The 16,228-nt window shown below is 46.3% G+C and overlaps 1 protein-coding gene across 4 annotated transcripts in view; it reads left to right on the top strand.

Moving 5' to 3' along the window:
• ROBO1 (roundabout guidance receptor 1) overlaps positions 1-16,228 on the top strand; it is an 872,802-nt gene that overhangs the window by 581,545 nt on the left and 275,029 nt on the right. The gene's annotated exons all lie outside the window — the stretch shown is intronic.

The raw sequence follows: 16,228 nt of genomic DNA, 5'->3' as shown, positions 1-16,228 counted from the left end.
TTTAGATTGAATTTCACATTTGTTTTCAACCAGTGGTCTGGCCTAAATACAAGGTTAGGAAAAATGCAAGCAAAACCTAAGTAGCATGTTTGATCTTATAAAAAATCATGAATATCGTTACCACATGCTCTCTTTACACCCCTCCCCCAAAAGTCTAAATACCATCTGTGCAAGATAGTCTAATTAGGGGATTAGGACCACGGAAGCTCTCTTAGCTCAAGCACAGCCACCCTTGACCACTTAAGAGAAAATAAAAATGAAAAAGAAAAGAAAATGGACAGCAGCATCCCCTTGGATTCAGTATAGACTGGAGTTAACTAAGCCAACAGAATTTAGCTGTCTGACTTGCCCATGGGACATTGCTGTTCTTTTTTCTTGATGCATAGGACTGGTCCAGCATAAGGTTTATGAGTAAAGTTGGCATCACATGAATCAGATTTTAATAAGTTCAAATGTAATTCTGCAGCAGACTGGTATTTAAAGGCTGCAGCATACTATGGGGACCATTTTTTTTTTCCGGATTTGGCACCAACAACAGAAACATCAAATGATAAAAGTACATAAATAGTTCTTAAACAAAATAAATGAGGTATAAACATCAGTAAAGACTGTGCCTCAAATATATAAAAAGGTCCTCTAATGCCCATAAAATTCCAGATCCATTTTTGAATCAACTAATTCTAGAAAGTGAAATGATAAATGTATAAAACAACCTCCTATAAAAATAATCAGTTAGCATACTTCACCATCAATCTAAAACTGATTTTGTTATGCCACATCATTTTTCTTAATCACAGTATATTGTATGTATTTGCTAGTAAAAACATATAATGACTTTAACCAAAATCTTTAAAGGAAAATGAGATCTTGGCATATGGAACGTTAATACTGACAAGTTTCAATAGCTTTGGTTAGTGTTCTCCTTCTCAATAGGACAATACATTGTAGAGCTAAGCAAATAATCCATGATAAATAATTTATTCAATGTATTTAGTCTTCTGTCCTGCTTACAGAATGCCCACAAGCAGATCATCTTTATATGTTCATCTTTATTCAGATTAGATTTTTTGCCTTTTTTTAAATGGTCTATATATTGATTGCAAACAGATTACTTTAAGAAGTTGATACTCAAACTGTGAGGTTAGTTGTGATTGGTCACATAAGCCACATGGTTCTTCCTCTGTTCCATGATTGCCTAAGTGTAATTCCTATAACTGAATGCTTTTGAAGTGCTTGTGATTTTAAAATCCACATTCTGAAAATAGCTGTGCATGTCAATCATACGTTTGAAACTCGCTCTCTGTAAAGCTTTGTGAGTGAAACATGATTGCTTGAGTTACTCTTATTTAATATGTATTCTACAGTAAAACCTAGAAGCGTAACCATGGCTTAACTATTAATTTAAGGCCTTCATTTCTAAAGTATCTGAGTGCCTAACAATCATAAATGTAACATCCATGAAGCATGGGGAAGTACTACTATCCCCATTCTACAGAGAGACTAAGTGACTTGCCCTGGGTCACATAGAACAGCTGAGACAGAGCTTGGAATTGAGTTCCACAGAGTTATGGTTCACTGGTCTAAAACTGATGTGTGAAAAGATGGGCCTAATCATACCCTATAGATTTACACGCAGGTTCTAGGATTCGTGCTGGATGAAGAAGTGGAGAAGGAGTTGTCCCACAATCCACCCAAAGGCTCTCAGGACAGAAAGATAATACAATCCCAAAATGTATTACCTTTTCACAGACCCTCCCCAATAAATGGAGGAAGCCCCAACTCAGCCACCAGCAGGATTTTGAGAAACCTAGGGTTTTTTTTTATAGTTGCTTGGTTGTTGGGGGAAGAAACCCAACTCACTAGGTGTTTTTAAAATCAGGTGAGTACTAGGCTTCTTGGGAGGGGAGGGTGGCATTTCTTCAGTTTTTGAATTTTGTCCTCCTGAAATATTTAAACGAGCACAACATGCATTTGAAAGATTGTGATGCTAGATACATTAGGTTCTATTGCCAATCTGTGAATGGTTAAGGACTTGAAAACTAGAATTTTAGTCAAAATATTTTCTAGCCTGTAAAAAATATACAGATCACTTCCAAGAGAGAAACTGATGTAGAAGAAAAAGAAAAATATTTTGTGACTCCTATGCAATTGCCAAGGAAAGATCATAAACACCATACAATAAGAGTAGAGGATAGGATTTTCAAAACACTCAGTGTTGGTCTAACTCTGTTCCCATTTCAATTAGGAGGAGCTTTATTATTGACTTTAAATAGGAGCAAACTTAGGCCAGCACTAAATGCTTCTGAGAATCCCACACAGATACTTTTTCATCCTATTCAGTAATCTAGATACTTCAAAAAATCATCAAGTTGCAAGAGAAGAAGTTGTCAGAAAAACAGAAATGGAAAGGCCAAAGAAGATTTATTAAACTGCATAACTGAATTTTTCAGAAAGCACCACATGACTTGCTCTCAGATCCTGTGAAGAGGCCCAGTTATACAGAAGGCTTTCTGTCCCAGTGAAGTGGTAACATAGAATTATGAGCTGAAGGTCTAGAGAACCAAGCAAACCAAAAAAACAATTATTCTTCAGATCCGTCTTTCACTTTACACCAATGGTCTAGTATTCTGAGCATAGGTATAATAATAAATTCTAATCTGTTAGTATATTGACTTCTTTGTGGCATTGGGGAAGTCCCTTAACCTCTTTTATTCTGTTTTGCCATCTGTAAAATCAGGCTGTTTATCTATTTTTCTTGGAATATAAAATATTATATTTGTTGTCAGGTATGTATACTATTACGTATGTCACTCAAGGAAACATACAACATAATAACTGTGCTGGCATTCCTGAATTAAATGGTCAGAAAGATGTTGATTTTGTAGGAAAATGCTGAAATCTTTTATTTCTTCAGGACATTTTGAACGTCAACTGATGTGGCAAAATTTTATCTTCATATTCTTATACCAGCATGATATAAATAATTCCTTAGATTTTGTTTACTTTCAATTTCACTGTAAAACTTTGGACAAGCAACAGCTCTAGGAATATTTGCATAAATTCTAAGAGTTCCCATAGCATTAATAACTAGAGGAAACAGTTTATTTTAAGTATTATTTATTACATTTAAGACATTAGAGACAATTTTTGCCTCAAAGTGCTTATGGTTTAATATTAGATGAGAAGTGATGAATGAAGGCAACAGACTGTAGAGAAGGGAAGAGATGAGGAAGGACAACAGTTACCCAGATCATGCAGTTGCATAGAGTAGGCAATCTGATGGTACAAGTAAATGATCTTTGTTGTATAGAAATGAATATTGACTAACATCAGGTATATAAATCATGAGTGGTGTGGAGAAAGTGAATAAGGAAAAGTTATTTACTTGTTCCCATAATATAAGAACTAGGGACCACCAAATGTAATTAATGGGCAGCAGGTTTAAAACAAATAAAAGGAAGTTGTTCTTCACACAGTGCACAGTCAACCTGTAGAACTCCTTGCCTGAGGATGTTGTGAAGGCTAGGACTATAACAGGGTTTAAAAGAGAACTAGATAAATTCATGGAGGTTAAATCCATTAATGGCTATTAGCCAGGATGGGTAAGGAATGGTGTCCCTAGCCTCGGTTTGTCAGAGGGTGGAGATGGATGGCAAGAGAGAGATCACTAATGTTGTTCTACCCTTAACGGAATCTTGTTCAGAAAAAAAGGTAAAGGGAATCGTCATATGTAGTCACTCAGTGAACAATGTATTTTGCTGCAATTACTAACCTTAATAGATATGTTGGCATGGGCCTTTTGTGATATGATGGAACTGCAAGTATTTTTACTGTCAGTGAACAAAATGAATAGGTAAAATAGAGATAAAACAGTGATGGCTCAAGACCAGACTAAGTATTGGAAAGTATTTCCAATGGTAGATGATAGCGTTAATGACATTCTAGTAACAGAGAGATAATTAGTAATAACAGATATTCTAGTCCAGGGATCGGCGACCTTTGGCAGGCAGCCCACCAGGCTAAGCCCTTGGCGGGCTGGGCCGGTTTGTTTACCTGCCGTGTCTGCAGACATGCCGAACCTGCAGCCACGGCAAGTAAACAAATCGGCCTCGCCCACCAGGGGGCTTACCCTGGCGGGTCGCGTGCCAAAGGTTGCCAATCCTTGTTTTAGTCTCTATTCTATTGAGGGTAAATCCAGAGTAATTTGATTGAAGTCTGCTGAGTTATTTCATCTTAATACCGATGTGTCTCTATGTGGCAATTCTGTTCAACATATTGTAAGTACTAGATCATTTCCAAAAGACATTTGGTCTGCCTCATTAATATATATCACAACTTGTGCAATACAAAGGAAAAACACTGTGCCCTAGAAATAGAAATAAATATCGGATGCTCCTTTTGTTTTCTTGCAGGAGAATGTCAGGTACCTGAAGGAGTAATATACTGTTGCCTTTTAACATGTCTCTGTTTATTTTTCTTAGTATAGCCTTTGGTCCCTAGTTCAGGCTGAGAATGGATAATTACAGGTAATGGCAGACAGCTGTGATGTACCAAACATACTTTTTTCCCTTTTATCTTTTGCTTGAATGGATAAAATCTCTGACTCTGAAAGCTATAGTTAAAGTTGCCACTTAGCTGCCATTGTAACCCTGCATTTTCATTCACTCATATATTTCTCAGAACCTTTCCCCCCTTCCCCTCCCCCTATAAAAAAAAATCCTTTGGAATTTAATCTTGGAACTAAAAATATTTTCTTGTTTTTCCTCTTGTTTTGCTTTTGGAGAATTTGCAGTTTTCCCAGCGTTGTGGTAACATAATTTGATTAATAATAAAGAAGTGGGCATATCCAGAACATAAGTGTCCATGTTACTGTAATGAATTTTGCATGATGGGGATGGTTCTTCATTGAAAAGGGCAACTGCAATGAGAATACCATACAGTAGATCCTCAAATATACGAACACCAGAGTTATGGACTGACAGGTCAACTGGACACCATGTGAAACAAGAAGTAATCAATCAGGCAGCAGCAGAGACCAAAAAAAAAAAAAAAAAAAAGGCAAATACTGTACTGTTCCTGTATTGCATCTTAAAGGCAGGCATGTCTGGGCTGCCTGTCCTCACCCCACCCCCATGTGTGGGGTGGCCACTTACAGCAAGATGTGAAGGCTGCCAGACCAAGGTAGCCCGAGCCAGCCAGCAGAGCAGGAGCAGCGCTGGGGTCTGCACCACTTTCACTTTTTCCTCCTCCCTGCTGGGATGGGGACACGCTGTTTTTGCCACCCCTCCCCGAGCCAGGAGGGGAACACGCTATTCTTCTTCGAGTGCTTGTTCACGTCCATTCCACATTAGGTGTACGCATGCATGAGAGTTGGAAAGTTTTTCCCTTCGCGGCTCCCGTCGGGGCCCCCCAAGTGGCGCCACTGCGCCGTGCATATATACCCCTGCCAGTCCGACCCCCTCCAGTTCCTTCTTACCGTCCGTGGCGACGTTGGAACAACCTCTCTCTCTCTCGTAGAAGAGCAGTCCCTTAGCCTTCAGAGTAGCTGTTATCAGTTAGTTAACATACTTTTATTGTGGACACTTAAGTGATTAGGTGCTTGGAGGCTTCCAGCACCTGCCCCGGGCTGCGGGGCATGCCGCAGGCCCGTGGCTTCAAGGCTTGCGCCACGTGCCGCAAACCTATGCCAGTTAGTAACCCCCACGATTCATGTCTACATTGCCTGGGGGATGGACATCAAACTGAATGGTGTAGGATTTGCAAGGCATTTAAGCCAAGAACAAGGAAAGAAAGAGACTTTTTTGATTAAAGCAGCTGTTGATGGAGGCCGCATTGCAGCCACCGGGCCCGGAGCACCCAACGCTGGCTCAGGCTTCCTGGGTACGTAGTGCCCCGGAACCATCGAGAGACCCGGCACCTGCTAAGCACCGAAAACTATCGGCCCCAGAGTGCCAGACTAGGCCCTGGCACCACACATCCTCCCATGTACGGCCCCCGGCGCAGCCGAAAGGGAGGCGCGGTCGTTCCCCACACAAGAGGCCGGTGCCTCCCAAGGCCCCAAGCGCCGATAAGAGCGGGAAGGCTGCAGTACCAGCGGCGACACCGGTGGTCCCAGCAGCACAAGCCCCAGCGAGCCCAGACCTAAGTGAGCTCAGTGCAGACGATGGGCTTGAGGGCATAACGGATCAGCCCTCCACGCCTGGCACCTTTGAGGCTGCAAAGGACCTCATCGAGCTGTCGGCGGCAAACCCCCTTCCCATATAGGGAGAACCCTCTGGCACCCATGCCTTGGGTGCCGTCGAGGGGTAAGCAGGCAATGGTGTGCCACTTGAGGACACCATCCCGGCATCGCTCCCGGAGTTGGTCCCAGTTGAGCTCTGACTCCGCGGACTCACAGTTGCCAGCGGCCCAGAAGGAGGTCGCGGTGCGAGGAAGCACTGGAAAGGGCACACTGCTCTCCAGCACCACGCAGAGACCAGCACCGGGAGGAGTTGAGACGGCCCTCGACAGAGGACTCCCACAGATGGTCCCAGTCCAGGGAACACCGGCACCAGTCCCTGTCCAGATCTCAGTCCCGGTCCCAGGGATACCGCTTCTGCTCCTGCTCCTGCTCAGCCAGGAGCCGCTCGTTCTCCCGCTGGCGCAGATCGTTGGCACCGCCGTGGCCTTCGTGATCAGCGTTGCCGCAGTCCGGCACGGACTCTGGCCGCTATAGCTACCCGCACTGGGCCCCGGACAGCAGGGACGCTCAGGTGGGCTGGCAACCCCAATGGGGGCTGCCAGGCCATTGGCCCTTCTGGACCCCCTGGGCCTATCGGGAGCACCAAGGGGCCCTGTCCAAGGCAAGTTACTCAGTGCAGTGGGTCCCAGTCCCTGCACCAACGCTAGACGGTGCTGGAGGCTACATTATCCAGGCCTCCAGCATCCCCCCAGGATAAACCAGAGAGACTGGCACCGAGTATGGTGCCATCCCATGGCCCCCCCGGCCCGAGCCGGAGGCCCCTCCCACAGAAGAAGGAGAGCAGGAGGCCCAACCAGAGGGGGTCGAGCAGCAGCTAACCTCCTCGTCATCCCCGAATGAGGTGGTCACGGGTACAGAGGTGTCTAGCCCTCCACCGATAGACCATAGAGCCCACCAGGAGTTGCTACGCCGAGTCGCCCAGAACTTGGGGTTGCAGGCCGATGAGACGGTTGAGCAGGAGGACCCCATGGTGGACATTTTGAGCCCCAAAGGTCCATCCAGAATAGCACTCCAGCTCATTGAGACCATTTAGTCCAACTATAAGACCATATGGCAGACTCCGGGCTCCAGTGGCCAAAGGAGTGGAGCGTAAATACTTTGCCCCATCTAAGGACTATGAGTTCTTGTTCTGCCACCCAAGTCCATGCTCCCTAGTGGTCTCAGTGGTAAACAAAAGGGAACAAAAGGGAGCGCCATGGACAGCAGGTCACGGCCCCTAAGGCCAAGGATGCTAAACACCTGGACCTTTTTGGCAGAAAGGTGTTCTCATCTGGGGGCCTTCAGCTGAGGATTGCGAACCAGTAGGCCATCCTCAACAGGCACAATTTCAACTCCTGGGCAGCGGTGGGGAAGTTTAAGGACAACCTCACGCAAGGTTCCCAACAGGAGTTCACGGCCCTGGTGAATGAGGGCAAGGCAGTAGCCAAGACCACTCTCCAGGCCTCCTTGGATTCAACAGACGCGGTGGCTAGAACAATCGCATCAGGGATGGTCATGAGGCGCTCGGCGTGGCTCCAGGAGTCAGGCCTGCTGCCCAAGGTTCAGAATACACTCCAGGACCTCCCCTTCGAAGGGTCCGGGCTGTTCTCGGACGAGACAGACACGAAGCTGCACAGCCTTAAGGAGTCGCGAGCTACGCTTAAGTCACTGGGTATGCACACCCCAGCGACCCAGAGGAAGCCCTTTACGCTGCAGCCTCCCCCTGAACGCCAGTACCAGCCTCATCATAGGCACGAGCCTTACTGTAGGCGAGGCAGGGATAACAGGCAACGGCGCAACAACAGTAACTATAATGCCCCGGGCCAGAACCAAAGCCAGCACAAACCCCAGCCGGGCACTAAGCCAGGCTTTTGAAGGTGCAGTGTACCAGAGGACAGTGTACCAGACCAGTCACTGGATCCGTCCCTTTGTTTCTTGAACCACCTATCCTGTTTCTCCCATGCATGGTCCAACATTAAGTCAGACCGTTGGCTCTTACGCACGGTGCGGAACGGGTACTCGCTGCAGTTCGCCTCCTTCCCCCCCTCCCCTCCCTCTTACCTGTCCCTCTTCAGGGACCCCTCTCACAAGCATCTTCTAGAGAAGGAAGTCCGCTTACTGCTAGAGGCGGGGGTGGTAGAGGCAGTGCCACACAGCCTTAGGGGGGAAGGGTTCTACTCCCAGTACTTCCTCATCCCCAAGGCCAAGGGGGGCCTTCGCCCAATCCTAGACCTGCACGGGCTAAACAAGTTCCTGGTCAAGGCCTGGTTCCACATGGTCTCTCTGGGCACCATCATCCCTGGATCCAGGAGACTGGTACGCTGTCCTTGACATGAAGGGCGCATACTTTCATATCGCCATCCACCCAGCACATTGGCGGTTCATATGCTTCACCGTGGGCCAAGAACTTTACCAGTTTGCGGTTCTCCCATTCAGTCTAACCGCGGCCCCACGGGTGTTCACGAAGTGCATGGCCGTGGTGGCGGCCTTCTTACGGAGGCAGAGAATCCAGGTGTACCCGTACCTCGATGACTGGTTCCTGGCGGGTTGATCCGAGGTGGAAGTGCAGGGCCATGTGGAGGTGGCCCTGAGTTTGTTCCGCGAGCTGGGGCTCCTGGTCAATGTCCCCAAGTCCACACTCGTACCCACGCAGAAAGTGGAATTCATAGGGGCAGTCTTGGATGCAGTGCCGGCCAAGGCAAGCCTTCCAGTATTCCGATTCCAGGCTATCTAGCAAAGGGTGGCTTCCCTGTGCCAGTTTCCAACGACAACGACCAGGTGCTGCCTGCGGCTGCTGGGCCACATGGCAGCGTGCACGCACGTGGTCAGGCATGCCAGACTGACACTCTGCGGGCGTGGCTCGCTCCAGTGTACCGCCCAGGCAGGGACCCCTTGGACTTCGTAGTGACAGCCCCAAGGGACATGCTGGACTCCCTGCTGTCGTGGCAGTCCCAGCCTGTGGTTTGCGAAGGCATCCCCTTTGCCACCCCACAACCGGACCTGACGCTGGTGATGGACGTGTCAGACCATGGATGGGGGGCTCACCTGCGGGAGCTCATGACGCAGGGATTGTGGTCCGGAGCAGAGCGGTTGCTCCATATCAATGTGAAGGAGCTCAGGGCGGTTCGTCTCGCCTGCCAGACCTTTCACGCCACTCTGAGTGGTCACTGTATGACAGTTCTGACAGACAACACTACTGCCATGTTTTATATAAACAAACAGGGCAAGGTTTGTTCCTCACCACTCTGTCGCGAGGCTCTCCTCTTCTGGGACCTTCGCATAGCTCATACAATTCACCTCGAGGCGTCCTATCTCCCAGGGTACAAAACAAGCTGGCGGACTCCCTCAGCAGGTCGTACCGCATGCACGAGTGGATGCTCAGGGCGGACATCGTGCTTTCGCTCTTCCACAGGTGGGGGTTCCCCCGGGTAGACCTGTTTGCCACCAGGACCAACGCCCAGTGCCCGTGGTTCTGCTCATTCCAGGGCCGCAGCCCGGGCTCGCTCGTGGACGCGTTTGCGATCCCGTGGAGAGGGGGCTTGATGTATGCCTTCCCCCCACTCTCCTTGGTACACAAGGTCCTACTCAAGGTGTGCAGGAATGGGGCAGTGGTGATCCTCATCGCCCCAGCCTGGGCCCGCCAGCACTGGTACACATCACTCCTAGAGCTGTAGGTGGAGGCCCCAGTAGTCCTGCCCCTACACCGGGACCTCATTACGCAGGATGGCGGGCGGCTTCTCCACCCCAAACTACAGTCACTGCACCTGACGGCTTGGAGGCTCTGTGGCTAAATGCCCTAAAAAGCCAGTGCTCCCTTCCTGTGCAGCAGATTCTGCTTGGCAGTAGAAAGCCCTCTACCAGGGCGACCTATATGGCCAAGTCGAAAAGGTTCTCATGTTGGTATGAACCTCGACAGGTGTGGCCATGCCAGGCCCTGGTGCAGGCCATCCTGGAGTACCTCCTGTTCCTCAAGCAGCAAGGGCTAGTCCCGTCCTCACTCAGAGTACACCTGGCAGCTATCTCCTCCTTCCATCTGGGGTTCTCGGAGGGCTCAGTGTTTTCCCACCCAATGGTGGGGCGGTTCCTTAAAGGATTAGAGAGGGTATTTCTGTACTTCCGCCCCCAGTCCCTCCATGGAACCTTAAGCTGGTCCTCTTTAAATCATGGGACCCTCTTTCGAGCCCCTCACTTCCTTTTCTCTCCTCCACCTTTCCTGGAAGGTGGCATTTCTGGTTGCCATTACCTCGGCCAGAAGGGTGTCTGAACTGAAGGCCCTCATCTCTGAGCCACCATATACAGTATTTCACAAGGACAAGGTGCAGCTCCGGCTGCACTCCAAGTTCCTCCCTAAGGTGGTCTCCCAATTCCAATTGGGCCAGGACATTGGTCTGCTGGTGATCTTCCCGAAATCTCATATGGACCCGACTCACCGCAGCTTGCACACCCTGGATGTGCGTCGAGCACTGGCGTTCTATTTGGAGTGCACCAAGACCTTTCGTAAATCCCCGCAGCTGTTTGTGGCTGTAGAGAATGAAATGAAAGCCCTCCCAGTGTCGGCGCAGCGGATTTCGTTTTGGGTTACAAGCTGCATCCGGGTGTGCTATGAGCTCCCATGTGTTCCGGCCCTGGCGGTCACGACCCACTCGACCAGGGCGCAAGCGACTTCCACGGCGTTCCTGGCACAGGTCCCGATCTGGGAGATCTGCAGAGCAGCCACCTGGATCTCGGTGCACACCTTCACGACCCACTACCCAGTCAACCAGCAGGCCAGAGAGGACGCGGCGGTTGGCAGAGCGGTCTTCCAAGCAGTTGTTCCTTGACTTCTACTCTCCTCCAGAGATAAGCTTGTGATTCACCTAATTATAGAGTTTAAGGCCAGAAGGGACCATGAGATCATCTAGTCTGACCTCCTGCACAATGCAGGCCACAGAATCTCACCCACCCACTCCTGCAATAAACCTCTCACCTATGTCTGAGCTTATTGAAGTCCTCAAATCATGGTTTAAAGACTTCAAGGAGCAGAGAATCCTCCAGCAAGTGACCCGTGCCCCACGCTACAATGGAAGGCGAAAAACCTCCAGGGCCTCTTCCAATCTGCCCAGGAGGAAAATTCCTTCCCGACCCCAAATATGGTGATCAGCTGAACCCTGAGCATATGGGCAAAATTCACCAGCCAGATACCCAGGAAAGAATTCTCTGGTGTAACTCAGATCCCACCCCATCTAACATCCCATCACAGGCCATTGGGCCTATTTACCATGAATATTTAAAGATCAATTAATTGCCAAAATCATGTTATCCCATCATACCATCTCCTCCATAAACTTATCGAGTTTAATCTTAAAGCCAGATATGTCATTTGCCCCCACTGCTTCCCTTGGAAGGCTATTCCAAAATTTCACTCCTCTGATATTTAGAAACCTTCGTCTAATTTCAAGTCTATACTTCCCAATGACCAGTTTATATCCTTTTGTTCTTGTGTCCACATTGGTACTAAACTTAAATAATTCCTCTCTCTCTCCGGGATTTATCCGTCTGATATATTTATAGAAAGCAATTATATCTCCCCTCAACTTTCTTTTGGTTAGGCTAAACAAGCCAAGCTTCTTGAGTCTCCTTTCATAAGACAGATTTTCCTTTCCTCGGATCATCCTAGTAGCCCGTCTCTGTACCTGTTCCAGTTTGAATTCATCCTTCTTAAACATGGGAGACCAGAACTGTACACAGTATTCCAGGTGAGGTCTCACCAGTGCCTTGTATGACGATACTAACACCTCCTTATCTCTACTGGAAACACCTCGCCTGATGCGTCCCAAGACCGCATTAGCTTTTTTCATGGCCATATCACATTGGCAGCTCATAGTCATCCTGTGATGAACCAATATTCCAAGGTCCTTCTCCTCCTCCATTACTTCTAATTGATGTGTCCCCAGCTTATGACTAAAATTCTTGTTATTAATCCCTAAATGCATGACCTTACTAGTGTGGAATGGACGTGAACAAGCACTCGAAGAAAAAACGGTTGCTTACTTTCTCGTAACTGTTGTTCTTTGAGATGTGTTGTTCACGTCCATTCCACCACCTACCCTCCTACCCCTCTGTCAGAGTCGCCGGCAAGAAGGAACTGGAGGGGGTCAGGCTGGCAGGGGTATATATGCACGGTGCAGTGGTGCCACTCGGGGGGCCCCGGCGGGAGCCACTAAGGGAAAAAGCTTCCGATGCTCGTTCACGCAGCGCGCGCACACCTAATGTGGAATGGACGTGAACAACACATCTTGAACAATAGTTACAAGAAAGTAATTTTTTTTCTCACTCACTCACACCCACTCCAGCCACCCACCCATCTGACTTCTCTCTTTCTCTCTCTCTCTGTCATTTCAGAGTTACAGACAACCTCCATTCCCAAGGTGTCCGTAACTGAGGTTCTACTGTATAACTTATGTGCCTGTTTTGTAGCATAACTCACAATATCTTAGACTTATTTCAGTTGTCAGTATACCTATCTACACCTTTTATATAGTCTAAAATTATTGCTTAAGCTAATTATTTTAACTACATTCATTCAAATATTTATATTGCAAAAGCACCCAGAGACACCACCCCATGTTGAGGCACCGTTATTAAATTTGATGATTTGGTCTCTGCTACCAAGAGCATATGATGTAAGGTACTGATCCTACAAAATCTTATGCATGCACTTATCTCTACCATCATGAATAGACCCATCAATTTCATTATTTCATTGCCTTAAATATCTTTATTATTGGTGTGTCCTGCGCAATTAGCGCTTGAATAATTAATTGTTCAAAGTGATTTCAATGGAAACACTTTCAAAAGTAAAATTCATTGTTTGTAGGATCAGGGCTTGGATTATAAGGGACCTACAAAGGGTGGAAAAGAAGGACAATATTTACAACTCTTTTACATCTTAAATCTTTAATTTGGAAAAAAAAAAAGCATGTAAAGAAGAGTCATCTTTCCTGTGTCTGTCAGGACTAACCATCATTCATTTGCTGATTTATTATACTTGTAATCACAGGCGCCGGCTTCCTCCTTTCCCTGGGCGTGCTCAAACCTCGCTTAGCCCCAGGCCCTGCCCCCACTCCACCCCTTCCCCCAAGGTCCCACCTCTGTCCCACCTCTTCCTGCCCATTTCCACCCCCTCCCCGGAGTGTGCCCCGTCCCCACTGCTCCCCCGCCCCTTAGCACCTCCTGCCCACCATGGAATAGCTGATTGCTGTGGACCGGAGGTGCTGGGAAGGAGGAGGCAGGGCCATGGACCGGGAGGAGGTGATGAGAGGGAGGGGGAAGCTGATCCATGGGGCTGCTGGTGGATGCTAAGCACCTACTGTTTTTTTTCTGTGAATGCTCCAGCCCTGGATCACCCCTAGAGTCAGCACCTATGCTTGTAGTAACAGAAAGAAGTCTTGTTTAGGGATCTCTCTTTTTGATCAGCATTTTGTATAGCTCAAGCAAGAGTGCATCTGATTGGAATTATTTTTTCCAGAGGAATCTTAATCTTGTATATGATTCTTTGTGTGTGTACGCATGTATGTGTGCGTGTGGATATGTACATATACATGTATACGCACTTCAGAGTATCTTATGTTGTGTAATAATGACCTGAAAAATTCATTCTCGATTTACAGTCAGTTGCCTACTGATTCTCTTCTTTTCTAAATGATTCCTGAAAGCAGTCAGTGTGACTCTTCAAGGAGTTTCAATTAAAGGGGATATACATTATTTTTTTTTTCATAAAGCTGACCTACAGACAGGTATCTGTGGTGTACCCTGGAAGATGAGCATTCGCTATAGGAGGACACTGATAGAGGAAGATGGAGAATTGCTTGTCAAGGTGACAGTCAAGCTAAATGTGGAAGATAGAGATACGAAAATCAGTAGCACCTACTGAGCAGGTGTAGTGTGCTTGCTAATTATCACCCCCTAAAGTAAGGAGAGTCCTCTACTAGATTGACATCCACACCCTGATTTTTTGCCTTTCATTTTGTTTATTTTCTTAGTCACAGAAATAACTAATTACAGCATTATTAGAGAGGCCAGCAGATAAGTTACTAATAACCATTCGCTGCAGGGGAATAGGAAAATAGAAAAAAGAATTTAAGAGAAAGGGACTAAGCTCAACCCCCTTTTTTATTTTTTTTTTTTTATTATTTTGTTTTTGTGTTTTTCTCCAAGGAGAAGTTTCAGCAAGCAATGTGAACTAAAAAGCCCTTCTGGCTGATTGCCAGGCGACACTGTGTGGTAAAGGCAAAGAAGCCATATGTATTACATCTGAGCATCTATGATGGTGCTGGACGTAACCCTTGTTAACAGTTAATAATGGAATGTTGTATGGGAGCTGAGTCCATCCAGATGCTAGAAAGGGAATACAGTCTGGTTACAGTGGTCTTCATTATCTTCATTTTCTGTCCTGTTTCATCACACAAATGTCCAAGAGTTAAATCCAGTAGCCAAGATTTGTATCCAGCTACATCCCTTTTCACTGTTTGTATGTCAGCTGCACTGACCTTGAGTTTTCCTGTCAATGCCCTGACACTTTCCCTTCAGTTCCTTAGTCAGACCTTATTTGCTGATACATAAGCGAAGGAGGAATTAAGAGTGTCTCATTCAAAGTCAGCCTGGTTTTTTATAATTTATTTTTGAAGAGGTGTAACTCTATTGTTAATTATGTAAACATTAATAGCAGTCAACACGACAAGACACACATGGGGCGGGGGCGGGGGGAATCCCCACCCTGAAGAGATTGAAAGTAAACAAGAAGACAAATCTCATAGAGAGACTTAGGTGTAAAAAAAGTTAACTCATATTGATTTTTCTTAAATTACCTTCCTCACTACTATTGATGGGATGGAGAGCATATCCAGGAGTTAGCTTTTGTGAATGTCATGGAAGAAATGTATTTAAAAGGGATTTCAATGAGAAGATGGCAGTGAGCCTAATGCACTGGGATTTGTCATCTAGTTTCAGGAGGAGGGGAGAAGTATGGTTGAACATACAGAGGTGAGAGAGGAAGTAGGACAGATTAGAGGATTGAAGTTGGCACTGTTATGAAAGCAGAACAAAGGAACATGATAAAATATGAAATCTGAGATTTTTGTCTGGGATGGGGATGTAGTACCATTGTATTATTTAAACTGATCTGAAGAAGCATAAAGATTTGGTTAATGGTCTGGATGTGTGGGGAAAGCAGAGTCAAATTTGACCCCGACATGGTAAGCCTAAAGCAAGATGAGGCGTTGTCAATTGCAGGACAGAATAGTGAAAGTGGATAGAGTTGGGGGAAAAAAATGAAGTGGTAAGTTTTGGTCACGTTAACTGGAGCTGTTGAAAAGTCTTCTGAAAAGGACAATCTGATATGGAGGACTGAAGAGAGGGAAATTATCATCAGGAAAACTCCCCATCCTGTTGAAACTGTACATAACCTTCAGACATTAGCATAAACAAACACATTTTTTTCAGCTAGTCCGCTATTTGTTACAAGTGAAAGCAAATAGGGTTCTTTCTTAATAGTCACATAATCTGCCCATGCTGCTTGAGCTCTTATGAGATTACTGGAAAATCATTGATTCTATGCACAACAGTAGGAATCAGTCAGATGTTTCTCTTCTTGTCTGCTGGAAACAATTTTTACCAGAGTTGGCTTTTAGCATTTTAGTAGCAATTTCCAGGAATATGATATCTAATGTGTTGGCTAGAAGGGTGATCTGATTTAGTTAGCATCCTAGTGCAATGTCTAAGAACTTCCTGACCAGCTTTGCCTTCAAGGAGGAGAGGTTGTTTTGGTGAAGATGTCATCACAATTCACACTAGTAATACAGGAATTAAAAAAAAAAAAATCCAGCAAGGCAAGAATAAAACAGAAACATCAACATTTTGTCACTTGCAGTGGAAGGGGAGAACTGTTTTAATATTGGTTGTGAATGGTTTAGTTAGGAAGAAATATTGTGTGTGATTGTGTATACATATGTAACTATTCCAGACATCTCT

Source organism: Lepidochelys olivacea (assembly GCF_965140295.1).
Source record: "Lepidochelys olivacea isolate rLepOli2 genome assembly, chromosome: 1".
NCBI lineage: Eukaryota > Metazoa > Chordata > Testudines > Cheloniidae > Lepidochelys > Lepidochelys olivacea.
The sequence above is the reverse complement of the archived record's forward strand: the minus strand, read 5'-3'. Positions and strand labels throughout refer to the sequence as shown.